Source organism: Cibotium barometz, chromosome 6 (assembly GCF_041138505.1).
Source record: "Cibotium barometz isolate CiBa-2024 chromosome 6, ASM4113850v1, whole genome shotgun sequence".
Classification (NCBI taxonomy): Eukaryota; Viridiplantae; Streptophyta; class Polypodiopsida; order Cyatheales; family Cibotiaceae; genus Cibotium; species Cibotium barometz.
In genome coordinates, this window is record NC_141051.1 from 64097342 (window position 1) to 64111989 (window position 14648).

A 14648-nucleotide genomic window follows, 5' to 3' on the forward strand; every position below is an offset into this window, starting at 1 on the left:
CTCCTTCTATCTCGTGCAGCTTCAATTCAGGTACATGGAAAAATCTGTGGGGGCTAGTCGAGGGAAGAGATGAATGCCTAGAGGTGAGAGGGGAAAATGAGTGGAAGAGCATGAATGAGAAAGCATTAGGACTTATCGCACTCAGTTTAAATGATGAAATCATTCATCACATCATAGGGATACAATGGGCAAAAGATGCATGGGATGAACTCAATAAATTTTTTGCTTGAGTGCCAAATAATTTATTGAGTTCATCCCATGCATCTTTTGCCCATTGTATCCCTGTGATGTGATGAATGATTTCATCATTTAAACTGAGTGCAATAAGTGCTAATGCTTTCTCATTCCTTCTCTTCCACTCATTTTTACCTCTCACCTCTGGGCATTCATCTCTTCCCTCAACTAGCCCCCACAAATTTTTCCTCATGAGCAAATACATGGTTTTTGTCTGCCATGTGTAAAACTGCTCCCCATTAAATTTGGCTCTCTTGTGTCGTACTCATGATGATATGAAGGGGGTATTACCTCTTTCAAGATTAAAGGGCAGTGTCTACCCTTTTACAACTCAATCTGGTGCTTAGGTGATGATTACAACAGATTTATCAGCATAAATTCACCACCCAGAAATTACATTAAACCAAGGATAACAAATCTGTACGGAATGGTTGGAATATTAAACCATCTTCGAATTGCAATCTGAAGTTATAGGGATCTGTATCAAATACCCAATGGTTAATTTGAACTCTCAATTGTACCAAAAAATAGTGATTAGTATTGATTAATCACTGATTAGCAAATTAATCCTTTATTTTGTGTGCAGAAAACAGAGTATGCGGGGAGTCCAAATCTGGGGCCTTAGAGTTCAAATGAGCTCAAATCCTTTCAAGGCCATCAATAGCAATTAGTCTAGTATAGAGGATTAAGCCAAGAAACACAAGATTTGGCCAAACATTGAATGCTTAATCTCTGTTTTACCAAAGTCACCTAGATTTGATGAAGAGCTTGGATCTCACTGTAGACTTGATCAAATCAAAATCTCTCTTCACCAGCTTGTAGAGCACCCTTGAAAACCCCTAGGGCCAAGAGGAATTAGAGCCATTCCATCTGGTGTAGACAATATCTCCAATTCTCCTCAGAAAAAAGGCTCTTACAGATTCGCGAATTTCAGTAGCTCCTCTTGGCGGTTTGGCGCGCCAATTTGATGGGCTGAATGGTGGGCAAGGTGGCTATGTTTTTCTAGAAGGATTTACCCTAATGTTGATCTTGGAGGGAGATCAAGCCCCTCCACTAGGTCGGGGTATAGAAGCTTGTTGTTGTGAAAAAGAGGTAAAAATCTTAATTATCTACTAATCCTTATTAGTTAAGTCATTAGCAAGATAATGGGCTCATAAACTTGATGGATTCTAGGCTAGGCTCTGATACCATGTTAAATTTGCAGCAATGTGATGAGCTATGGTGGATCAAATGCTAGAATCAACATCATTAGAAAAGAGATTAGATGATAATTAAGATGTGAGCAATTTACTGATAGCTTAATGTAGGCATGGATAATCAAAGATGTGATTAGATGATAATTGAGACGTGATTAGTGAGCAATTTACTGATATCTTAATGTAGGCATGGATAATCAAAAACCAACAAATTCTCATTAGGCCAATGCCTCAATTTATAGGGTTTACATCCAAGCATCGAATCTCACTAATCTCTCCTTGATTCACTCCACCTCTTTTGCTTGAATCTCTCCACCTCTTTTGCTTGAATCTCTCCACCTCTTCCCAGAATATCTCCACACCTCCTAAATCTCCTCATGCTACCCTTTATTCTCTCCCAGTAGATACTTCTCACCTTTTCAGAGCTTCTCTCGCATTTACAGAATCTCTTTTACAACCTCTTACTCTAAGGGCTTGTTCCCGCACACACCCTATTCACTTGTATAGTTCACCATCTCATTCATCCACATCCATCCAATCATTCACATGCACGACTATCCACATCTATCACTTCACATCCACATATATTCACATCACATTACATCTCTTTACATCACATCACATCACATCTCATCCACATCCACATATATTCACATCACATCACATCTCATCCACATCCACATCACATTCAGATCCACATCTTTTTACATTACACCACATCTCATCCACATTTGCATCACATTCACATCCACATCTCTTTTCAGCACATCACATCTCATCCACATCCACATTACTTTCACATCCACATCCCTTTACATTACATTCTTTTACATACACATCCACATCCATTTACATCACATTCTTTCACGTACGCATCCACATCTATTTACATCACATTCTTTCACATACACATCCACATCCACATCCACATCCATTTACATCACATTTTTTCACATACACATCCACATCCATTTACATCATATTCTTTCACATACATATCCACATCCATTTACTTCCCATCTCATCCTTTCACATATCCTCTCATCTCATTCTCATCTCATCATTCACATCCACATCCATTTACTTCACATCTCATCCTCATTCATTTTCATCACAACACATTCTATCACATCCCATTCACATCTTATTGCATCCCATTTACATCTTATCACCTCCATTCACATCCTATCGCATCCCATTTACATGTTATCACATCCATTCATATCCTATCACGTCCCATTTACATCTTATCACATCCCATTTACATCTTATCACATCCATTCACATCCTATCGCATCCCATTTACATCTTATCACATCCATTCACATCCCATTTACATCTTATCACATCCCATTCACACCCTATTCCCATTTAGTAGCTTTTTCTACTTCGATACTGATAATGGGACTTTTTCTAAATTTCTGCTGATTGCTTGACCTAGATAAAGGTTCTTTTTCTCGACGACTATTTCCATATTCTTTTTCAATTTCTCAAATGAATTATATTCAATATTCCTCTTTTGAATAAAAGAATTCATGGGATTTACAAAAATCAATTCTACCGATATTTTCACTTTTGATAAATAATCATAAATTGAATTATACTAAAAATTTCTCTTTTTTTAATTTAATTTCTTGGACCTCAAATATCATGGGAATTCCTCTTTTATCATAAAATAAATCTATCTAAAATTTCTCCTTTCTTTAATAAAATATCCATTAATCCAATATGTCAAGAATTTCACTTTTACTATTTAAATGATTGAATTGTAAATGTCATGGGAATTCCTCTTTTATCATTTAAATATTTTCCATACATAAAATAAATTAATCTAAATTTCATCTTTGAATTTAAATAAAATATCCATTAATTCCAATATACTAAGAATTCAACTTTTTCTATTTAAATGATTGAATTTCAAATGTCATAGGAGTTTCTCTTTTATCATTTAAATATTTATCATAAATTTATCTAAAATTCATCTTTGAATATAAATAAAATATTTATTAATTCTAATATGCTAGAAATTTTACTTTTTTCATTTAAATGATTAAATTCCAAATGTCATAGGAATTCCTTTCTTATCATTTAAATATTTCTCATGCATAAAATAAATTTATCTAAAATTTATCTTCAAACTTAAATAAAATATCCATTAATTCCAATATGCTAGGAATTTCACTTTTTCCATTTAAATGATTGAATTCCAAATGTCATAGGAATTCCTCTTTTATCATTTAAATATTTCTCTTGCATAAAATAAATTTATCTAAAATTCATCTTTGAATTTAAATAAAATATCTATTAATTCCAATATGCTAGAAATTTCACTTTTCCCATTTAAATGATTGAATTTCAAATGTCATAGGAATTTCTCTTTTATCATTTAAATAAAATTACCAGTATTTTCTCTTTTCTTAATTATTTAATTATACATAAATCTTAAAATTTAGTTTTCCATGTAATGTGATGAAAATCATTCTTTTAGCCTAGGATATTCAATCCTAAAATATGGTAGGAAGTCCTCTTTTCATGTTATGCATAAGAATGAATTATGTATCAATTTCTTAAAAAATTTGCCATAGCTCTCCTGCTATTTCTCACAATTTTTAATTTTTTTGAAAGGAATAAGACATAATAATGTAATTATAATAGTATAACTATCTTTTAACTTTAAATCCAATTTGTGGATTTAACTTATAAGATTACCATAATTTACTAGCATATAAGTTAAAAAAACCATTTTCTTAATCTCTAGCTTCACAAGCCTAGAGTTTGATTTGTGAATTGAGAATTTCTCCATGAGAAGCATTAATTGAATAGAGGATTGGTCATATGAATGACCATTCTTTGGGGGAGAGAGAGAGAAACATAAAAGCATTCTAATTTAAGCATAAATGTAAACTTTTCTTAATTATTCATTACAACACTTAAAAAAAGCTTGATTTGCATTATAAACAATAAATTAAGAAACTTCTCAAGCTTGAGAGGGGTTGAGAAGTGAAAACATTAAGAGTAGTAGAGAAAAACCATAAAATTACACTTTACCTCTTGTTTTTGTTTGCTTCTCTATCACATAGAAGAAGCCCCCAACCAATCAATTGGTTTGTGTGTTGAAAGGAAAGCTCTAATGAATTTGGACAAGATTTGGACCGAGTTTGGCTCTCTTTTGATTTGGTTTGATCTAGGAGAGAGGAGAGATAAAAATATCACAATTGTTTTGAGTTAAAAACTCCACCACATGTGTGAAATAGGCGCCTTTTTGAATTCTCCTCCCTTCCTTTACCAAGGTGTCAAAATTGTATCATTATACCAAAATATCTCATTTTTTTTAGTAATATCTCATAGTTTTTAACTAATAAACCTTGTACTCAGTCAACTCTTCATCTTATGTGGGCATTTACTCATTTTTGGGTATTTTCTTTTATTCATTGGATTTTTCTCCTCCCCACACTTGGATTAATCCAATTGGTCCATAGGAACCTTAATTGGACCATGATCCAGAAATTTCTGAAAATCTTGACCCTTAGGCTAAGGTCCTTTATACACATTTTCAATTAATTCCAATTGCACATTGGAAAGTTCTTTTTGAATTTCTATTTCAGGGGAAGTCATTTTAGACACTAGGAGATTCCATATAATTATGGTACTTCCATTTGAAGACCCAATTACGTATTTATGAATCTTCATTCTAATTATCAAGTTGTATGAATTTCATCACACAATTCCAACCTTTTACTGCTACATAAGACATTTCTGGCTTCTCGGTTTAGCCAATTCGGGGGTGCTAGTAGTGGAAGTTACACCTCTTGCACAGGGCAGAGCCTCTCACTCGGGGCCTCGCCCCCACAGATATTTGGACAAGAGAGTAATCCCTCGGTTCTTCCAAAACTGAACCTGAAAAAACTTCCCTCGCCCAGAAAGCACGGGCGATTCCTCCAAGATATTTTTACTCTAACGTAGTCAAAGTCATCACTAACCAAACTGATCCGACCAAACCTATAAGTCACTTCGTCAGATCAAGGAATAAACTTGCACTTGGATCATAGAGACCAACGCTTTTTTCCTCATCGAGAGGCACAGCCGTTGATTCTTTTCCATAGAACAATTACTATCCGGGATTTAACTTCATCTATCGTACCATAATAGAATTGAGTCTCATTTTAGGGATCCATCAGTCTAGCCCCATGGGTTAGCCAACTGCTTAGCCACTGTAGTGATGTGATCCAATTAGAAATTTGGTTAGGTTTTGTCCCGTGTACCAAGGAAAAGAGCTCCTAGGCCCTCTAGCCAGATTTTCATGCAAACTTCAAGCTAGTCACACCACTTACACACCCAATATGATATTGCCTTTTTCACAGATTCAAATGTCTTTAAAACAACCTTTAATGAAACCATAGTATCACTGAACATAATCCTCTAAAATATCCAATTGAATTCTAATTTCCAATCATTCCTTCATCGGTGTACCTATGGCATCATTGGCAACCAAAATGCTCACCACCTGTCCACTTAGGGGCCTTTTCGATAGTTCATAGCTCATAGTACCCTCGGCAATATATTCACTTATAAAATCAAGATGGAATCTCCGTTGAGGATCAGCAAGATCAACCAACAGATCCATATAAAAGAGCCATGGATGCATCCGTTGAGGACCAGTAAGGTCAATCAACCAGATCCATGCCCGAATTCAAAAAATAGCTCTAACTCCTTGTTCCAATATCTTCCTCGACGCACGTGTGCGTATCTTCGGCGACCCAGAGCTCGAGCACCATATGGTCAGCACCCTCTAGGATCCTTCGTAGGTCACCTAGCACTTCACTCATAGGCCGCTTCCTTGGTCTCTCATCCACCATACTGGAAGTTCACCATTTAAATCGAACCAAGGCTGGTCAAGACCTTAGCCGACCTTGCTACACGAGACGTCCTCCATTGACTCTCCTTCAGCTGTTGCAACTTTATCAGTTAGGTCTCCCCCATGACCTCATTCACAAGACGGTCAAAATGCTTCCCCAACATTCTTGACATAAAACAGTCATTTAAAAATAGGTCATAAATATAGTTTCTATAACAAACTCTCATCTTTCCACATTGTTCCACATCAAGCCACATTACTTAATCCAAGTCCAATCATATGTATTCCCATTGTCCTTCATCCATTCTCATCCAATCACATCATTTTCCATGTCATCACATCTTTCCACATTTATACTCATCACATCTCATCCACTCGCATCTACCCATATCCACATCTCATCACATCACATTCATTCACATCTCATCCATTCATATCTACCTCGATTCATGTCACATCACATCCATTTCAGCTCACATCTTATTCATTCACATCTATCCCGATTCACATCCCATCACATATCATCCATTCACATCTATCCCGATTCACATCACATCCATTCACATCTATGTCAATTTACAATCCACATCTATTTATATTACACCACATCTCATCCACATCTACATCACATTCACATCCACATCTCATCAACATCCACATTACTTTCACATCCACATCCCTTTACATTACATTCTTTCACATACACATCCACATCCATCTGTATCACATTCTTTCACATACGCATCCACATCCATTTACATCACATTCTTTCACATATGCATCCACATCCACATCCATTTACATCACATTCTTTCCCCAATATGCTAGGAATTTCACTTTTCCCATTTAAATGATTGAAGTCCAAATGTCATAGGAATTCCTCTTTTATCATTTAAATATTTCTCATGCATAAAATAATTTTATCTGAAATTTATCTTTGAATTTAAATAAACTATCTATTAATTCCAATATGCTAGGAATTTCACTTTTCCCATTTAAATGTCATAGGAATTTATCTTTTTGAATAAAATTACCATAATTTTCTCTTTTCTTAATTATTTAATTATACATAAACCTTAAAAATTAATTTTCCATTGAATGTGACAAAAATCATTCTTTTAGCCTAGGATATTCAATCCTAGAATATGGTAGGAAGTCCTCTTTTCACGTTATGCATAGGAATGAATTATGTATCAATTTCTTAAAAATTTTGCCATAGCTCCGCTGCTATTACATTCACAATTTTCAATAATTTTGAAAAGAATAAGACAGTAATTTAATTATGATAGTATAACTATCTTTTAACCTTAAATCCAATTTATGGATTTAACTCATAAGATTACCATAATTTACTAGCATATAAGTATAAAAAATCATTTTCTTGACCTCTAGTTTCACAAACCTAGAGTTTGATTTGTGAATTGAGAATTTCTCCATGAGAAGCATTAATTGAATAGAGAATTGGTCATAGGAATGACCATTCTTTGGGGGGGAGAGAGATAAACATAAAAGCATTCTAATTTAAGCATAAATGTAAAGTTTTCTTAATTATTCATTACAACACTTAAGAAAAGCTTGATTTGCATTATAAACACTTCTTAAGAAACTTCTCAAGCTTGAGAGGGGTCGAGAAGTGAAAACATTAAGAATAGTAGAGAAAAACCATAAAATTACACTTTACCTCTTGTTTTTGCTTACTTCTCTATCATAGAAGAAGCCCCCAACCAATCAATTGGTTTGTGTGTTGAAAGGAAAGCTCCAAGGATGGTTGAAGAGAGAGACAGGCTCCACTCTCTCCAAAAGTAGAGGATTTTTAAGGGATAATAAAAAATATCATTATTTTAATGTAATACTGGCATGGTATAGTTCACAGATTTGGACCTAGTTTGTCTCTCTTTTGATTTGGTTTGATCTAGGAGAGAGGAGAGATAAAAATATCACAAATGTTTTGAGTTGAAAACTCCACCACATGTGTGAAATAGGTGCCTCCTTGAAGTCTCCCCCCCTCCTTATACCAAGGTGTTAAAAATGTATCATTATACCAAAATATCTCATTGTTTTTAGTAATATCTCATAGTTTTTAACTAATAAACCTTGTACTCAGTCAACTCTTCATCTTATGTGGGCATTTACTTATTTTCAAGTCCTTTCTTTTATTCATTGGATTTATCTCCTCTCCACACTTAGATTAATCCAATTGTTCTAGAGGAACCTTAATTGGACCATAATCCATAAATTTCTGAAAATCTTGACCCTTAGGCTAAGGTCCTTTATACACATTTTTAATTAATTCCAATTGCACATTGGAAAGTTATTTTTGAATTTCCGTCTCAAGGGAAACCATTTTAGACACCAAGAGGATTTTTATATCTAAAAATATCTCAATTTTGGATTACCTCTCTCTAGACATTTCTCTCTCCATGCCAAAACAGGGTAAAACAGGATCTTTCTTTTATTTCAGAGAGGGGAATAATTACAAGATCAGAAGGGGAGGTTCTTACTCCTTTACACCTCAAAAGACGTGATGTCCTCATCTCGTAAACTCTTTCCCTTAAGATCCAACTGATTCTGGGGTTCCTTATAGTTTGGTCATCCCAACAGAATCCTGGGATAAAGATCCCTTATATAGAACTCATTATCACATAACAATTCATTCAGATCATATCATTCATATCCTTAACACAATAATGGTCCATCAGACTAGAAATTGTATCTGAACATTCCTCCACGAGAATTTCAGTCATGCAGGTTTTCAATTTGTCATCCCTTAATTAGATGCATTGAGTCAAAGGTCAAACAGTAGCAATCTGTCAACACAATCCACTAATCTAGTAGTGATTTGCTGAAGTCATTATCGCCATTCTAGTTACTAACATCATCACACGGACTCGTCCCATTCATCCTCATTGTGGCTTTGTTCAACTTATATTCTTTCAACGAGAATTCAGGAATCATTATCTTTCAATCAGAATCCAAATCAACTCATCAATTCTCAATCAAAATTCTAAAATCATTCGAATTCATCATCTGGATAGCATTTTTGCTTATAATTTTAAGGTCTTAGATTTGCTCGTATATACTGCCAGTAAAGAGCTGTAGTTATACCCCTGGTATATACGGATAGTCACGGTCCTTGGAATTATAAAGTAAATACCATCATGTCTAGGCCTCAAGCAAGTCAAGGATTCCATACAATTGCGGTACTTCCATCTGAAGACCCAATTACGTATTTATGAGTCTTCATTCTAAATATCAATTTGTATGAATTTCATCACACAATTCCAACCTTTTACTGCTACTTTATAAATTTTTGACATTTTTGGCTTCTCAGTTGATCCACTTAAGCCAATTCGCTTTGATATGAGCTGAAAGATCCCTGCCCCCTCCGCGCAACGAATTCGGGGGTACTAGCAGTGAAAGTAGCACTTCTTGCGCGGGGCAGAGCCTCTCACTCGAGGCCTCGCCCATGAATATCCAGACAAGAGACTAATCCCTCGGTTCTTCCAAAACCGCGAACCCGGAAAAACTTCCCTCACCTAGAAATCACGCGCGATTCCTCCACCATATTTTTACTCTAACCTAGTCAAGGTCATCACTAACCAAACTGATCTGACCAAACCTATAAGTCACTTGGTCAGATCAAGGAAGAAACTTGCACTTGGATCATAGAGACCAACGCTTTTTTCCTCATCGAGAGGCATAGCCATTGATTCTTTTCCATAGAATAATTACTATTCGGGATTTAACTTCATCTATCGTACCATAACAGAATTGAGTCTCATTTTAGGGATCCATCAATCCAACCTAACCCCATCGAGTCCCATGGGTTAACCAACCACCCAACCACTAAAGTGATGGGATCCAATTAGAAATTTGGTTAGGTTTTGTCCCGGGTACCAAGAAAAAGAGTTCCGAGGCCCCCTAGCCGGAACTTCATGCAAACTTCAAGCTAGTCACACCACTTACACACCCAATATGAAATTGGCTTTTTCACAGATTCAGCTGTCTCTAAAATAATTTTTTAATGAAACCATAGTGTCACTGAGCATAATCCTCCAAAATATCCAGTTGAATTCTAATTTCCAATCATTCCTTCATCGGTGTACCTATGGCATCATTGGCAACCAGAACGCTCACCACTTGTCCACTTAGGGGCCTTTTCGATAGTTCCTAGCTCTAGTACCCGCCAATATAAAATCAAGATGGAATCTCCGTTGAAGATGAGCAAGATAAACCAACAGATCCATATAAAAGAGCCATGGAGTCATCCGTTGAGGGCCAGCAAGGTCAAGCAACGAGATCCATGCTTGAATTCAGAAAACAACTCTAACTCCTTGTTCCAATTTCTTCCTCGATGCACGCGTGGGTATCCTCTCGGTGACCCAGAGCCCGAGCACCGTATGGTCAGTACCCTCTAGGATCCTTTGCAGGTCACCTAGCGCTTCACTCATAGGCTACTTCCTTGGTCCTTCATCCACCGTACCGGAAGCTCACCATTTAAATCGAACACAGGCCGGTCAAGCCCTCGTTGACCTTGCTATGCGAGACGTCCTCCGTTGACTCTGTGTTAGGCTATTGCAACTTTATTAGTTAGGTCTCCATGACCTCATTCACAAGATGGTCAAAATGCTTCCCCAACATTCTTGACATAAAATAGTCATTTAAAAACAGATCATAAATACAGTTTCTATAACGAACTCTCGTCTTTTCACATTGTTCCACATCAATCCACATTACTTAATCCAAGTCCAATCATATGTATTATCATCTTCCTTCATCCATTCTCATCCAATCACATCATCTTCCATCTCATCACATCTTTCCACATTTATACTCATCACATCTCATCCACTTGCATCTACCCATATCCACATCTCATCACATCACATTCATTCACATCATCTTCCATCTCATCACATCTTTCCACATTTATACTCATCACATCTCATCCACTCGCATCTACCCATATCCACATCTCATCACATCACATTCATTCACATCTCATCCATTCATATCTACCCCGATCCACATCACATAACATCCATTTCACCTCACATCTCATTCATTCACATCTATCCCGATTCACATCCTATCACATCCATTTCACCTCACATCTCATTCATTCACATCTATCCCGATTCACATCCTATCACATCTCATCCATTCACATCACATCTCATTCATTCATATCTATCCTGATTCACATCACATATCATCCATTCACATTGATCTCAATTTACGGGACATCTCATCACATCCATTTCACATCACATCTCATTCATTCACATCCCGATTCACATTATATCACATCTCATCCATTCACATCTCGTATCATTCATTCACATCCCGATTCACATGACACCACATCTCATCCATTCACATCACATATCATCCATTCACATCTATCCCGATTCACATCACATCCATTCACATCTATCTCAATTTACATCCTATCTCATCACATCCATTTCACATCACATCTCATTCATTCACATCCCAATTCACATCACATCACATCTCATGCATTCACATCTCATATCATTCATTCATATCTCGATTTTCACATGACACCACATCTCATCCATTCACATCACATATCATCCATTCACATCTATCCTAATTTACATGATATCCCATTACATCCATTCTACATCACATCTCACCCATTCATACTTATCCGACTCACATCACATCACAGCACATCCACATTCATCACATTCATTGTATCCCCATCCCATCACATACATTCTATCCAGATTACATCATATCTCATTCATACCATCCCATCTCATTCATCCACATCCCATCTCATTCATCCACATCCATCCAATGATATTCACATGCACAACTTTCCACATGTATCCATACATTCACATCTATTACTTCACATCCACATATATTCACATCACATCTCATCTCATCTCATCCACATCCACATCACATTCAGATCCACATCTCTTTACATTACACCACATCTCATCTACATCTACATCACATTCACATCCACAACTTTTTCAGCATATCACATCTCATCCACATCCACATTACTCTCACATCCACATCCCTTTACATTACATTCTTTCACATACACATCCACATCCATCTACATCACATCCACATCCACCTACATCACATTCTTTCAGATACGCATCCACATCCATTTACATCATATTCTTTCACATACGCAGCCACATCCATTTACATCACATTCTTTCACATACACATCCACATCCATTTACTTCCCATCTCATTCTTTCACATATCCTCTCATCTCATTCTCATCTCATCATTCACATCCACATCCATTTACTTCACATCTTATCCTCATTCATTTTCATCAGACCACATCCCATTCACATCTTATCGCATTCCATTTACATCTTATCACATCCATTCACATCCTATCGCATCCCATTTACATGTTATCACATCCATTCACATCCTCTCACATCCCATTTACATCTTCCTATCGCATCCCATTTACATCTTATCACATCCCATTCACATCCTATTCCCATTTAGTAGCTTTTTCTACTTCGATATCGATAATGGGACTTTTTCTAAATTTCTACCAATTTCTTGGCCTAGATAAAGGTTCTTTTTCTCGACGACTATTTCCATATTCTTTCTCAATTTCTCAAATGAATTATATTCAATATTCCTCTTTTGAATAAAAGAATTCATGGGATTTACAAAAATCAATTCTCCCCATATTTCCACTTTTGATAAATAATCATAAATTGAGTTATACTAAAGATTTCTCTTTTTTTCATTTAATTTCTTGGACCTCAAATATAATGGGAATTCCTCTTTTTGCATTTAATTATTTGCATTCCAATGTCATGGGAATTCGTCTTTTATCATATAAAATAAATCTATCTAAAATTTCTCTTTTCTTTAATAAAATATCCATTAATTTAATATGCCAAGAATTTCACTTTTACTATTTAAATGATTGAATTCCAAATGTCATGGGAATTCCTCTTTTATCATTTAAATATTTCTCATACATAAAATAAATTCTTTTAAATTTTATCTTTGAATTTAAATAAAATATCCATTAATTCCAATATGCTAAGAATTCCACTTTTCCTATTTAAATGATTAAATTCCAAATGTCATAAGAATTCCTCTTTTATCATTTAAATATCTCTCATAAATTTATCTAAAATTGATCTAAATTTATCTAAAATCATTCCAAATGGCTAGAGGACCTCGACCAACCTTGCTATGCGAGACATCCTTTGTTGACTCTGCATCAACTGTTGCAACTTTATCAGTTAGGTCTCCACCACGACCTCATTCACAAGACAGTCAAAAAGATTCCCCCCAGCATTCTTGACATAAAACAGTCATTTAAAAATAGGTCATAAAGATAGTTTCTATAACAAACTCTTGTCTTTCCACATTGTTCCACATCAATCCACATTACTTAATCCAAGTCCAATCATATGTATTTCCATCGTCCATCCATTCTCATCCAATCACATCACTTTCCATCTCATCACATCTTTCCACATTTATACTCATCACATCTCATCCACTCGCAGCTACCCATATCCACATCTCATCACATCACATTCATTCACATCTCATCACATCACATTCATTCACATCTCATCCATTCATATCTACCCCGATCCACATCACATCAAATCCATTTCACCTCACATCTCATTCATTCACATCTATCCCGATGCACATCCCATCACATCTCATCCATTCACATCACATCTCATTCATTCACATCTATTGCGATTCACATCACATCTCATTCATTCACATCTATTGCGATTCACATCACATCACATCACATCCATTCACATCACATATCATCCATTCACATCAATCTCATTTTACATCACATCTCATCACATCCATTTCACATCACATCTCATTCATTCACATCCCGATTCACATCACATCACATCTCACAATTCACATCTCATATCATTCATTCACATCCTGTTTCACATGACACCATATCTCATCCATTCACATCACATATCATCCATTCACATCTATCCCAATTTACATCATATCCCATCACATCCATTCCACATCACAACACATATCATCCATTCACATCTATCCCAATTTACATCATATCCCATCACATCCATTCCACATCACATTTCACCCATTCATACTTATCCGACTCACATCACATCAACATTCATTGTATCCCCATCCCATCACATGCATTCTATCCACATTACATCACATTACATCACATCCACATCATATCTCATTCTACACATCCCATCTCATTCATCCTCCACATCCATCCAATCATTCACATGCACGACTATCCACATCTATCCATACATTCACATCTATCACTTCACATCCACATATATTCA